The following is a 14,016-nucleotide window of genomic DNA, read 5'->3' as shown; positions in this document are numbered from 1 at the left end:
CTTGTCAGTACTGCTCTAGAGCCAGGGATATGTTACAGTGCTGTACATCTCAGAAGTTTGATTTGCATTAAAAGGACATGAAAGTGAGTGTATACTCTGAGCCACAGGCCTATGATAATCTCACTCACTGTACCTTCTGTTGACTCTTCTTCTTTCCTATGCCTTCACCCATGGTCAGGTCAGCATCATTTTCCTCCTAGACTAACTGAAATAATCTCAGGACTTCTTTCTGTGCCACTCCACCTGGCAGAACCTCGGTCTGCACAGCAACTGTAATTATTGCCTATTTTTAAACATTCAGGTCTCATCATGCTACCCCCTTGCTTCAAGCCCAACTGTTGCCTCTCTTTGCTGCATGATTAAAGGTCACAATTGTGTGGTTCCATTTGGTTTTAGTTTTCACCCTTCTTTCTACATGAATTCTAGAATCAGCTTGTTAGTTCCCTAAAATGTCTTCTAGTCTTAACGTTTTCATTTTCCTTCAGTTCAAAATACTTTGTACTTTCTCTTTTCATTACCTTTTTGATCCAAGGGTTATTTAGATCTGTGCGATTTAGTTTCCAAATATTGAGAGTTTTCCAGAGATCCTTCTGTGGCTCTTGCTTCTCATGATTCGATATGTGCATCCAGAGGGGCTCTGGGGCTAGGATTGATTATTTCCTGCCTTAGGAATTTTCCAGCCTAGCTCATGAGAATAGATAGAATTCCTGGGACTGAGTGAGCACCAGTCACAAGTTCCTATAGTCTTTTCAGATGGTTTCTCCCTGGTCTCAGGTGGTTTCTCCCAGATGGGCTCTGTTCGTTCCTCTGCTGAATACCTGAGGGGCTCCTCCTCATATCTCCAGGGTCCTTTTTCTCTCTCTTCCACTCTCTCCTCTCTGCAGTTCTAATCTGTGATCTCTGCCCACTTTGGTTCACCAGACTGTCAGCTTCATCGCCTCCTGTCAGGGAGTCTGGCTAACTCAGCTTCCATTCCTTCTCCCTGTGTTGGGGCCTGGAAATTCTCTCAAGGCAGTGAGCTGGGGCATTCCTTAGGCTAACCTCATGTGTTTCCAGGATCATTGTCTTTCATTCCCTGAAGTCCTTTGTCATGAAAATCATTGTTTAATATATTTTGTCGGTGTTTTTGCTCACTCCACTCAGGAAGGTAAATCAGTAGCTGTTCACTCTGTCTTGGTTAAAAACATAATGGGAACTGGAGACTGTCCACAGGGTTGTTCTTCCTATTCTAAGTAAGTAAGTACTACTACCTGCTCATCCTTCATTTCTCAGTGTGACATCTCTTCCCCAGGGAAATCTTTCCTGGACCCAGTCTATGTCATGTTCTGTTATGTGATCATAGAACTCTCTTTTCTTAGAGTATCTATCTGAGCTCATACTTATTTTATTTGTCTTTGTCTTCTACTAGACTTCAAGCTAAACAAAACCCAGGGGCATCTGTTTTATTTGCAGAGCTTTAGAATATTTTCCACATTATAGACCCTTAATACTTGTTCAATGCGTGGATGAGTGAATGTGAATTGCACAGTCCTTTATACTCAAAAATTACTCACATAAATTCTTGTTTGTTAGTTTCTATCTTTGTTTTCTTCATTATGCAGGTTCTGTTGGCTTGTTGAAAATTCAGGATACATTTCTTTTGAATGAAAGATTAGTAGATTTTCAAAGAAGCCACTGTGAACTACTTAGAGGAGAATTTTACAGAATGAAAAGTAAGATTCGTGGGCTACAAAAAGAGCTGTCAGAAACCAAAGAAGTGAAATCACAGTTAGAGCATCAGAAAGTGGAGTGGGAACGAGAGCTCAGCAGCTTGAGGTACTGTACACCTCACTTTTAAAGAAATATTTGAATTATTGTTTCCTTTAATACTGCAGAGATGTAGACGTGTTATAAGGACTAACATCCTCTAGGATTTTACAGAGGAGAAAGTTTTAGTAGTATTGTGGAGTGTGAAATTCTTGGAAATAATATAGCATTTTCTTAACAGTGAATGCTTCCAATAACTTAATGTATATTTTTCCCAATCATCATTTTCATGAGCATACAAAAGTCCACCATAATGGAAACCCCATTAAATATTTACCAAATTGACTTTCACTTGTTTTTCACTTTTCTGCATTCTATTTAATACTGCAAGGAACACCTTTTCTATAAATTCATTTCTACCTTTCTAATTATTTTAAATACATTTTCTTTAATAATATTGTATAATTTGGTCAAAGTATGAGAACTTTTTTTTTTGTGGTTATGCTTTTTTTTAAATTTTATTTTATTTTTAAACTTTACATAACTGTATTAGTTTTGCCAAATATCAAAATGAATCCGCCACATGAGAACTTAAAAATGGTCTGTGATCTATATTTCTAAACTATTCTTAGGAAAGTTTATATTACTTTACATTCCCATCCACAGATTTATGAAGTAGCCATTTTTCTCAAGAGAAAATGAGGACAGAATTTATGCAGTTTTATTCTTAACCCTCTGTCTGAAAACAGTGACCATTATTAAGTGTTTTTCATTGTATCCCCCCCATGTTTACTATTTTAAAAATTGTGAAGAGGGAACAAAAGTTATTGCAGCAGTGAATAATATCATGATATTCTAAGAAGAGTTTTAAATTTTGCAGATTCATCTTAAAGCAAGAAGAAAAGAATAGAAGAAATGCTGAGATGTTTTATGAAAAAATGAGGGAGCATTTAAGAAGAAAAGAAGACCAATATAGTAAAGAAGTTGAAGTGAAACAGCACCTAGAACTCACTTTCCAAGCAGTAGAAGTGAAAGTGAAGACTGAGAGAAATAATCTGAATCAGGTAGAGTAATCTTTGGTGAAAATTTCAAATTTCTAACACGATTTTATCAATATTATTTATAATATCCCCCTTTTAAAAAAATACCATTTATTTAGTGTCATTTTGTTTAGTGTTATAGGAAATTTTAGGTTAATTGTTAAAAACAAAAGAAAAGAAATTCAATGTTCCCAAAGTAGCAAGGCCAGAAATAAGAACTGTATGATCCTGACATGCTGTGTGCACTTTTTCGAGCAGAGGGAGGAAGAGGTCACGTCAGTAGCTCACACAATAGATCCTGAGAAACCACAGGGTTGAGAATGGTGTAGAAACTGGAGGTTAAGCTCTCAGCCCACCTCAGGCAACCAATCCTTCAGCCTTGACGGACCATTCATGAGTGAATAGGTCTAGAAGAGAAGGGGCACTGGGAGGGAAGATCGTGCCTAATTTTACATCAACTTGCCTCTGGCCTTCAATCTGGCAGGTGGCTGAGGGTCGTGGACCCCCCCTCCCTCTGTGTCCGTCAGCCCTCCAGTCCACCTGCCCCATGAACAGCTCAGAGCTGGCTCCAGCTTTCCCAGATGGTTCTCCCTCACAGCGGAGTCCTCAAGGACAGGTGTTAACTGGCATCTTTGAGAGGTGCAGGAATTTTTTTTTCCAGCATTTGGTAGAAACCAGACACTCTTGAAGTTGGTTGTCCTTCCTTCTGCAGAGTTCTCAAGTGGCATCTCACAGCAGAGGAATTTGCTTCCACACCCGATGTCCCTCTCAAACTTGGACTGCATCCCATCCCCGAGGTCCTAGCAGCAGATCTCCCACAGTAAAAAGCTCTTGGGAAGAGCTCGGGAAAGTAGTATTTGTAATTCAAATCCATTTGTCTAGAGCAATCAGGTAGTGACATACGATGGCCTCATCGAAGGAGAGGCCTTTAATATTTTCCATAGGAATCAATCTCAAATCTTTTCTGACTATCTCAGAGGAGCCGGCACCCTGATTGTGGTTTAGGCAAGGAAGACCATGTATGGTCCACCATCGACTGCACTACCCGACCAAGTCCCTCTGCTTTGGAGTGAATGTGTCGGTCACTCCGTGCACGTCATCACCTTCAGTTTCTGAATCAGAGTCCATTCTTGGCTCCGCTGTCATTTCTTTAACCAATACCCTGTCAACGACCTTTTCACATCATTTACTGTTTTTTATTTTGTAAAAACTGTGGCATCAGTTGTAAAAACACTTTTGAACACTTTAAAAACTTGTTTCTTTAGAATAAACTTACAAAAGTGCCTCCCCCGCACCAAGGGATCGGGGGAAACTCTTGCTATCAATTAAAGATATTCTGGGTTTTGGTAATGATTTCACTTCCTCGATTGATCATTAGATTAGTTTATCACTTCCCCTAATGGTAAGGAGGAAACTATAGGCAGTTCAGAGACCACATTTTGGATGTGATTCTTCTACTTGTGAGAAAATGAGCCCTCTGCTCTGTGAGTGTCCTATTTCAGTACAAGGAACTTTTGAAAACAGTGATAGATATGGCATAATATATATTTAGTGATAGTTATTAAGTGCTTTTCATTGTATTTTCCCCATCTTACTATTTTAAACATGGAGAGATAATGAAAGTTATTGCAGCAGGAAATAATCTCATAGTTTTCTAAAAGCTTTCTAAATTTTAGCTTATTTACCATTAGTGTATGTACCATGAATGAAATAGGAAGCTTATTTTGTATTGATATGTTTGTACTAGAAACATGTGGTTTGATGTAAGAAGACTAGTAGAGTCCAAAGACCTGGCGAAAAGGCTGCAGCTTACTCATATTTTTAACTTTTTCCTTTCCAGAATCATTACAGCTCATGAGTTAATTAATGTTTGTAGAAGTGCCTAGTACAGTTGTCAATAGGTGTAATTCTTGTAATTGCCTATTAAAATGTTAGAAGGTAGCATATTTTCAAGGAAAAACTTCTGTACAAAATTTAGTCTATTTATACAGAGTTAAGGCTCTTACTGTGAAGTAGATGTATAGGAGGTACCAAATGCAGCATTTATAAACCTAGCAAGTGGTGCTGTTTATTGAATTATAGTTGATTAACAATATTCTGTTAGTTTCAGGTATACAGCACAGTTACTCAGATATATATGTATATGTGTGTGTATATTATATAAATGGGGCTTCCCTGCTGTTTCAGACTGTAAAGAATCTGCCTGCAATGCAGGAGACCTGGGTTCAGTCCTTGGGTTGGGAAGATCCCCTGGAGAAGATGGAGAAGGCAATGGCACCCCGCTCCAGTACTCTTGCCTGGAAAATCGCATGGGCAGAGGAGCCTGGTAGGCTGCAGTCTGTGGGGTCGCTAAGAGTCAGACACGACCGAGTGACTTCACTTTCATGCATTGGAGAAGGAAATGGCAACCCACTCCAATGTTCTTGCCTGGAGAATCCCAGGGACAGGGGAGCCTGGTGGGCTGCAGTCTGTGGGGTCACACAGAGTTGGACACGACTGAAGCAACTTAGCAGCAGTAGCAGCAGCAGCCTGGAGAAGGAAATGGCTACCCATTCCAGTATTCTTGCCTGGGAAATTCCATGGACAGAGGAGCCTGGCAGGCTATAGTCTATGGGGTCCCAAAGAGTTGGACATGACCGAGTGACTAATACACATACACACTCACTCACACACATGCTTACATGTACACACATATTCTGTTTCAGATTCTTCTTGCAGAATATTAAGTGTAGTTCCTTATGTTGTACAGTATATCTCTGTTGGTTATTTTATATCTACTAGTGTGTATATGTTAATCCCAACATCCTAATTTATCCCTTCCCCTACCCTGCTTTCCCCTGTGGTCACCATAAGTTTGTTTTCTGTGTCTATGAGTCTCTTTCTGTTGTGTGAATAAGTTCATTTTAGATTCAACGTATAAGCAGTATGATATAATACTTGTCTTTGTCTGACTTACATCACTTAAGGTGATAATGTCTAGGTCCGTCCCTGTTGCTGCAAATAGCATTATTTCATTCTTTTTTATGGCTTACTAGTTTTCCATTATATAAATATTCCACATCAGATGCAAATTTTAAGTGTAGTCAGATCTATGAATCTTTTATTTTAAGCCTTTTGGGTTTGTTGTAGTTCAGAGAGAAGCCTTTCCAGTTTTGAGCTTTTTGAAAATCTCTTGGGATTTTTTTTTTTTTACTTCATGAATTCATTGTCTTCCATTAAATTTTTGAACCTTTGGGAGTTTCTGCTTGTATAAAGTCTGAGGATTGAATTGAACCTTATTTGTTCCTGTTGGAGACACACTTGGTGCAGTCTTTTCATTGTATAAACATACAAGTTAGCCTTTCATTTCCGAAGAAATCATGGAATGTCACTTTACTGAGTACTAGCTAAAAATCTCCTTTGTTTCACTTAGGTTTATGATAGTTGTGAAGAAACAAAAGACCTGTTGCACAAAAAGCACATGCTGCAGGAGGAAATTTCCATGCTAAGACGAGATAGATGCACTGAAAAATCAGCACTGGGAAAAGGAAAAGAACTATTTTGAGGACATTGAAATTCTCAAAGTAAAGAATGATGATGAATGATAAAGAATGATGATAAAAAATTCAAAAGGCAATATAACTGAATGAGGAAATGTTAACAAAGACTATATCCCACTATACAGGCCAGCTTAATGCTCTGACAGCTGAGAATACGATGCTAAACTCTAAGCTGGAAAACAAAAAAGAAAGTAAACAGAGATTGGAAACGGAAGTGAAATCCTACCGTTCTAGACTGGCTGCTGCCTTACATGATCATGATCAAGGTCAAACATCAAAAAGAGATCTGGAACTTGCCTTCCAGACAGCAAGAGACTAGTGGTTATGCTTGTGGGACAAAATGAAGTACGATGTGGCTAATCTAAAAGACAACAAGGAGACACTTTCCCAGCAACTATCTACAGTGGAAAGTATCTTCAATAAGCTGAAAATCAAGCTGCATCACACGAGTGATGATCTTAGAGAAAAGACTTTGATGTTAGAACGTGTCCACAGAGATCTAAGCCAATCAGAGTGTCAAAAGCAGGAAATTGAACACATGTATCAGAATGAACAAGGCAAAGTGAATACATACTTTGGAAAGCAGTAATCCTTAGAGGAGAGATTATCTCAACTCCAGAGTGAAAACATGTTGCTCCAACAGCAACTGGGAGCCGACAGTAAAGAGAAGACGGTCATTAGCATCCAAGAACAGTTTCAGCAGATTGTGAGAAAACTTCAGGCCAATATGAGAAACAAGGTCTGATGCTGTTGAAAAGAAACAAGGAGTTAATCAAGGAATGGAATCATTTAAAAGAGAGAGTGTATTGGTACGAAAATGAGAAAGCAGAAGGAGAAGTGAGTATCCAGAAGGAGAAATAATTCTCAGACTTCGTGAAAGAAAGTTCAATGTGATTCTTGATTCTGGCTAAATGTTGAATCTAGTTGAATATAAAAAATACACAGGCTGTGAATCTATGGTCTCTAAACCAGCCTAAAAGCATACCTTGTATCCAGCAAATAAAAATTAGACCAAAGAAATCCTTTACTTTGAGTAGGGACATCATGTCATTTATGAAATGTTAAGAGATTTAGTTCTAAATTGTTAACATAGACAGGTACTAGTAATTTACTCTTTATTAAGGTAATAATTTTAATCTTTATGTTATCACATTACAGTATCATGAAGAAGCAGATAAATGCAATGCTCAAACCTTAAATGAATATGTCAAAATGAAGCTTCAGTTACCTGGATTATCTTGATAGTCAATTCCAGGTTTCCCAGAGGCTGTATTTTATATATCGTACTTTGGCTTCAGTAGCTTGTCATAGCTTTTTGTTATATTTGTTGATAATATTTTATTTTTATTCATGTCAATTTGAGTTAATATGGGAATCATTTTAGCCTTGAATCATTTATTCTTAAAGCCTCTCAACTCTTCAAATGCATCTTAGTTAGTTAGTTCAGTCACTCAGTCATGTCCGAATCTTTGCAACCCCATGAATCACAGCACATCAGGCCTCCCTGTCCATCACCAACTCCCGGAGTTCACTCAGACTTACATCCATCGAGTCAGTGATGCCATCCAGCCATCTCATCCTCTGTTGTCCCCTTCTCCTCCTGCCCCAATCCCTCCCAGCATCAGAGTCTTTTCCAAGGAGTCAACTCTTCACATGAGGTGGCCAAAGTACTGGAGTTTCAGCTTTAGCATCATTCCTTCAAAGAAATCCCAGGGCTGATCTCCTTCAGAATGGACTGGTTGGATCTCCTTGCAGTCCAAGGGACTCTCAAGAGTCTTCTCCAACACCACAGTTCAAAAGCATCAATTCTTCAACACTCAGCCTTCTTCATAGTCTAACCCTCACATCTATACATGACCACAGGAAAAACCATAGCCTTGATTAGATGGACCTTTGTTGGCAAAGTAATGTCTCTGCTTTTGAATATGCTATCTAGGTTGGTCATAACTTTCCTTCCAAGGAGTAAGTGTCTTTTAATTTCATTGCTGCAGTCACCATCTGTAGTCATTTTGGAGATCCAAAAAATAAAGTCTGACACTGTTTCCACTCTTTCCCCATCTATTTCCCATGAATGATGGGACAAGATGCCATGATCTTCGTTTTCTGCATGTTGAGCTTTAAGCCAACTTTTTCACTCTCCACTTTCACTGTCATCAAGAAGCTTTTTAGTTCCTCTTCACTTTCTGCCATAAGGGTGGTGTCATCTGCATATCTGAGGTTGTTGATATTTCTCCCAGCAATCTTGATTCCAGCTTGTGTTTCTTCCAGCCCAGAGTTTCTCGTGATGTACTCTGCATATAAGTTAAATAAGCAGGGTGACAATATACAGCCTTGACATACTCTTTTTCCTATTTGGAACCAGTCTGTTGTTCCATGTCCAGTTCTAACTGTTGCTTCCTGACCTGCATACAGATTTCTCAAGAGGCAGGTCAGGTGGTCTGGTATTCCCATCTCTGTCAGAATTTTCCACAGTTTATTATGATCCACACAGTCAAAGGCTTTGGCATAGTCAATAGAGCGGAAATAGATATTTCTCTGAAACTCCATTGCTTTTTCCATGATCCAGCAGATGTTGTCATTTTGATCTCTGGTTCCTCTGCCTTTTCTAACTAGCTTGAACATCAGGAAGTTCACAGTTCACGTATGGCTGAAGCCTGGCTTGGAGATTTTTGAGCATTACTTTACTAGCATGTGAGATGAGAGCTATTGTGTGGTAGTTTGAGCATTCTTTGGCATTGGCTTTCTTTGGGATTGGAATGAAAACTGACCTTTTCCAGTCCTGTGACCACTGCTGAGTTTTTCAAATTTGCTTGCATATTGAGTAGGATGTCAAGAAACACCTGAAGTAACAGGCAAATTTGGCTTTGGAATATGGAATGAAGAAAGGGAAAGACTAAGAGAGTTTTGTTAGAAAATGCACTGGTCATAGTAACCACCCATTTCCAACAACACAAGAGAAGATTCTACATGTGGACATCACCAGATGGTCAACACCGAAATCAGATTAATTATATTCTTTGCAGCCAAAATGGAGAAGCTCTATACAGTCAGCAAAAAGAAGACCAGGAGCTGACTGTGGCTCAGAACATGAACTCTTTATTGCCAAATTCAGACTTAAATTGAAGAAAGTAGGGGAAACCACTAGACCATTCAGGTATGACCTAAATCAAATCCATTATGATTATACAGTGGAAGTGATAAATAGATTTAAGGGCCTAGATCTGATAGATAGAGTGCCTGATTAACTATGGAATGAGGTCCATGACATTGTACAGGAGACAGGGATCAAGACCATCCGCATGGAAAAGAAATGCAAAAAAGCAAAATGGCTTCCTCAGGAGGCCTTACAAACATCTGTGAAAAGAACAGAAGTGAAAAGCAAAGGAGAAAAGGAAAGATATAAGCATCTGAATGCAGAGTTCCAAAGAATAGAAAGAAGAGATAAGAAAGCCTTCCTCAGTGAATAATGCAAAGAAATAGAGGAAAACTACAGAATGGGAAAGACTAGAGATCTCTTCAAGAAAATTAGAGATACCAAGGGAATATTTCATGCAAAGATGGGCTCGATAAAGGACAGAAATTGTATGGACCTAACAGAAGCAGAAGATATACAGAAGAGGTAGCAAGAATACACAGAAGAACTATACAAAAAACATCTTCACAACCCAGATAATCATGATGGTGTGATCACTAACCTAGAGCCAGACATCCTGGAATGTGAAGTCAAGTGGGCCTTAGAAAGCATCACTACGAACAAAGCTAGTGGAGGTGATGGAATTCCAGTTGCGCTATTTCAAATCCTGAAAGATGATGCTGTGAAAGTGCTGCACCTAATATGCCAGCAAATTTGGAAAACTCAGCAGTGGCCACAGGACTGGAAAAGGTCAGGTTTAATTCCCATCCCAAAGAAATGTAATGCCAAAGAATGCTCAAACTACCGCACAATTGCACTCATCTCACACGCTAGTAAAGTAATGCTCCAAATTCTCCAAGCCAGGCTTCAGCAATACGTGAACTGTGAACTTCCAGTTGTTCAAGCTGGTTTTATAAAAGGCAGAGGAACGAGAGATCAAATTGCCAACATCTGCTGGATCATGGAAAAAGCAAGAGAGTTCCAGAAAAACATCTATTTCTGCTTTATTGACTATGCAAAAGCCTTTGACTGTGTGGATCACAATAAACTGTGGAAAATTCTGAAACAGATGGGAATACCAGGCCACCTGACCTGCCTCTTGAGAAACTTGTATGCAGGTCAGGAAGCAACAGTTAGAACTGGACATGGAACAACAGACTGATTCCAAATAGGAAAAGGAGTACGTCAAGGCTGTATATTGTCACCCTGCTTATTTAACTTATATGCAGAGTACATCATGAGAAACTCTGGACTGGAAGAAACACAAGCTATAATCAAGATTGCCGGGAGAAATATCAACAACCTCAGATATGCAGATGACACCACCCTTATGGCAGAAAGTGAAGAGGAACTAAAAAGCTTCTTGATGACAGTGAAAGTGGAGAGTGAAAAAGTTGGCTTAAAGCTCAACATGCAGAAAACGAAGATCATGGCATCTTGTCCCATCATTCATGGGAAATAGATGGGGAAAGAGTGGAAACAGTGTCAGACTTTATTTTTTGGATCTCCAAAATCACTACAGATGGTGACTGTAGCCATGAAATTAAAAGACACTTACTCCTTGGAAGGAAAGTTATGTCCAACCTTGATAGCATATTCAAAAGCAGAGACATTACTTTACCAACAAAGGTCCGTCTAATCAAGGCTATGGTTTTTCCTGTGGTCATGTATGGATGTGAGTGTTGGACTGTAAAGAAGGCTGAGTGCCAAAGAATTGATGCTTTTGAACTGTGGTGTTGGAGAATACTCTTGAGAGTCCCTTGGACTTCAAGGAGATCCAACCAGCCCATTCTGAAGGAGATCTGCCCTGGGGTTTCTTTGGAAGGAATGATGCTAAAGCTGAAACTCCAGTACTTTGGCCACCCCATGCGAACGAAGAGTTGACTCATTGGAAAAGACTCTGATGCTGGGAGGGATTGGGGGCAGGAGGAGAAGGGGACAACAGAGGATGAGATGGCTGGATGGCATCACTGATTCGATGGACATGAGTTTTCAGTGAACTCCAGGAGTTGCTGATGGACAGGGAGGCCTGGCGTGCTTCGACTCATGGGTCGCAGAGAGTCAGACACGACTGAGTGACTAAACTGAACTGAACAGGGTCTGGGAGGGCGGTCACACTGGAGTCTATGCACATGTTACACCAGGTTCAGAATTTTGTCGGGGATGTCATCCTGGATATTTTGTAACTGTGACCTCAGGTACCAGATGAAGGGTGTCCTCTGGAGATAGCAAATATTTAACCCCAGGTACAGGGTCTGGGTGGGGGTTCACATTTGAGACTGTGGACATGTGATCCAGGTACAAGATCTGGGAAATCACAGCACCCAGGAGACTATGGACATGTGTCACCAGGTACTGGGTCTGAGAGAATGCAATACGGGAGAGGTCACCCTGGGGACTGAAGACATGTGATCTCAGATAAAGTGTCTGGGACAGTGTCACCCTGGAAACTGTAGACATGTAACACTAGCATATGTTCTGGGAAGGGAGCTCACAATGGAAACTGTGGCTGTGTCATCCCAGGTGCTTGGACTAATGTGATAGTGTCACCCTTAAGTCTGTGGACTGTATCCACAGGTATGGGTCAGGGGGAGGGTGTCACCCTGGAGACTGGAAATGTGACCAGAGGTTCAAAGTCTGGGAGTGGTGGTCACCATGGATAATGTGGATATGTGACCCCAGGTGTAGGGTCTGGCATAGGTGGTTACCCTGGAAACTGGAAATGTGACCCCAGGTACAGGGTCTGGGTGAGGTGTCACCAAGGAGACTAGACATTTGACCCCAGGTGAAGGTTCTGTTAGGTGATTTCTCCCTGGAGAAAGTGGACAGGTGACCCAAAATGCAGTGTCTGGGATAGAGGCTGACCCTGGAGCCTGTGGATGTGTAAAGCCAGGTGAAGTGTCTTGGAGGTGGGGTCACTGTGGAGACTGTGGACATGTGAACCCTGGTGCAGGGTCTGGGAGTATTCACCCTGGAGACTATGAACATGTGACCCTATGAATAGGGTCTATGAAGGGGTTCATCAGGGAAACTTTGGCCATGTGACACCAGGTAAAGGATCTGATGTGGGGTGTGAACGTGGAGACTGTGGTCATATAACCCCCGATGCAAGGGAGAAAGGGGGTCACCCTGGAAACTGTGGGTGTGTGATCCCAGGTGCATGATCTGAGAGGGGTTCATCATGGAGACTATGGGCGTGAAATTCCAGGGACAGGGTCTGGGGGGTGGGATTACCGTGCAGATTGTGTGCAAGTGTTTCTGGTTACTGGGTCTAGGTGGTGGGGTCATCCTGAGGACTATGAATGTGTGACCCAAAATGCAGGGTCTGGGGGGTGCTCTCCCTGCATACTGTGGATGTGTGATCCCAGATGCAGGATCTGGGATGTGGGGTCACTCTGGGGATTGTGGACATGTTACGTCAGGTGAATGGTCTGGGAGGGTGTTACCCCGGAGACTCTGGACATGTTATCCTAAGTGAAGGGACTGGGAGGTGGTGTCACAGGACATTGTGGTCATGAGACCTCAGGTACAGAGTCTGGATGTTGGCTCATACTAGAGACTGTGGACATGTGATCCCATGTATGTGGTCTGGGAGGGATTCACCCTGGATACTACAGAAATTTGACCACAGGTACAGGATCAAGAGGAGGTTACCCTGGATGTGTGACCCCAGGCATTGGGATTTGGAGGCAGGGTCACCCTGGAGACTGTGGACATGTGACTCCAGGTACAGCGTCTGGGAAGTGGTGTCAGCATGGGTAATGTGGACGTTTGAGCCAAATTGTAGGGTCTGGGGAGAGGGATAACCCTGAAGACTGGATGTGTGATTCCAGGTGCATGGTCTGGGAGGGTGTCACCTTGGAGATTGTGGATGTGTGACTCCACATATAGGGTATAGGAGGTGGGGTCACACTTTAGACTGTAGACATGTGACCCTGGTCCAGAGTCACCCTGGAGATTGTGGACATAGGATCCCAGGTACATTGTTTGGGAACTAGGTCACTGTGGAGACTGTGGACACGTGACCCCAGGTGCAGGGTCTTGGAAGGGGGTCACCTTGGAAACTGGACATGTGACCCCAGATACAGTTTCTGGGAGAGTGTCACCCTAGACTGTGGATATGTGACCCCAAATGCAGGATTTGGGAGAGGGGTCACCCTGTTGACTGGACATATGTCACCAGGTGCAAGTTATGGGCAGGAGGGACACCCTGGATATTGTCGAAGTGTGACCCCAGGCACAGGGTCTGGGCATTCCCTCATAGCTCAAAATCTTCCCCCATAGCTTGGTTGGTAAAGAATCTACTGCAATGCAGGAGGCCTGTGTTTGATTCCTGGGATAAGAAGATTTCCTGGAGAAGGAAATGGCAACCCACTCCAGTATTCTTGCCTGGAGAATCCCATGGATAGAGGAACCTCGCTGGCTACAGTCCATGGGGTCACAAGAGTCGGACATGACTTAGTGACTAAACCACCACCATTAAGGGCTGTTAAGGGGTGAGAGTTTAGCAAATAGAAAATAAATAGACAGGGTCTGGGAGAGGGGGTCACCTTGGAGA

General features: G+C 41.6%; 1 pseudogene; it reads left to right on the top strand.

Annotated features, from left to right (window-relative positions):
• Positions 1–4,537: 4,537 nt before the first annotated feature.
• Positions 4,538–7,339, top strand: LOC123465718 (annotated as a pseudogene).
• The last annotated feature ends 6,677 nt before the right edge of the window (positions 7,340–14,016 follow it).

This window comes from Bubalus bubalis, chromosome 4 (assembly GCF_019923935.1).
Source record: "Bubalus bubalis isolate 160015118507 breed Murrah chromosome 4, NDDB_SH_1, whole genome shotgun sequence".
NCBI lineage: Eukaryota > Metazoa > Chordata > Mammalia > Artiodactyla > Bovidae > Bubalus > Bubalus bubalis.
The sequence above is the reverse complement of the archived record's forward strand: the minus strand, read 5'-3'. Positions and strand labels throughout refer to the sequence as shown.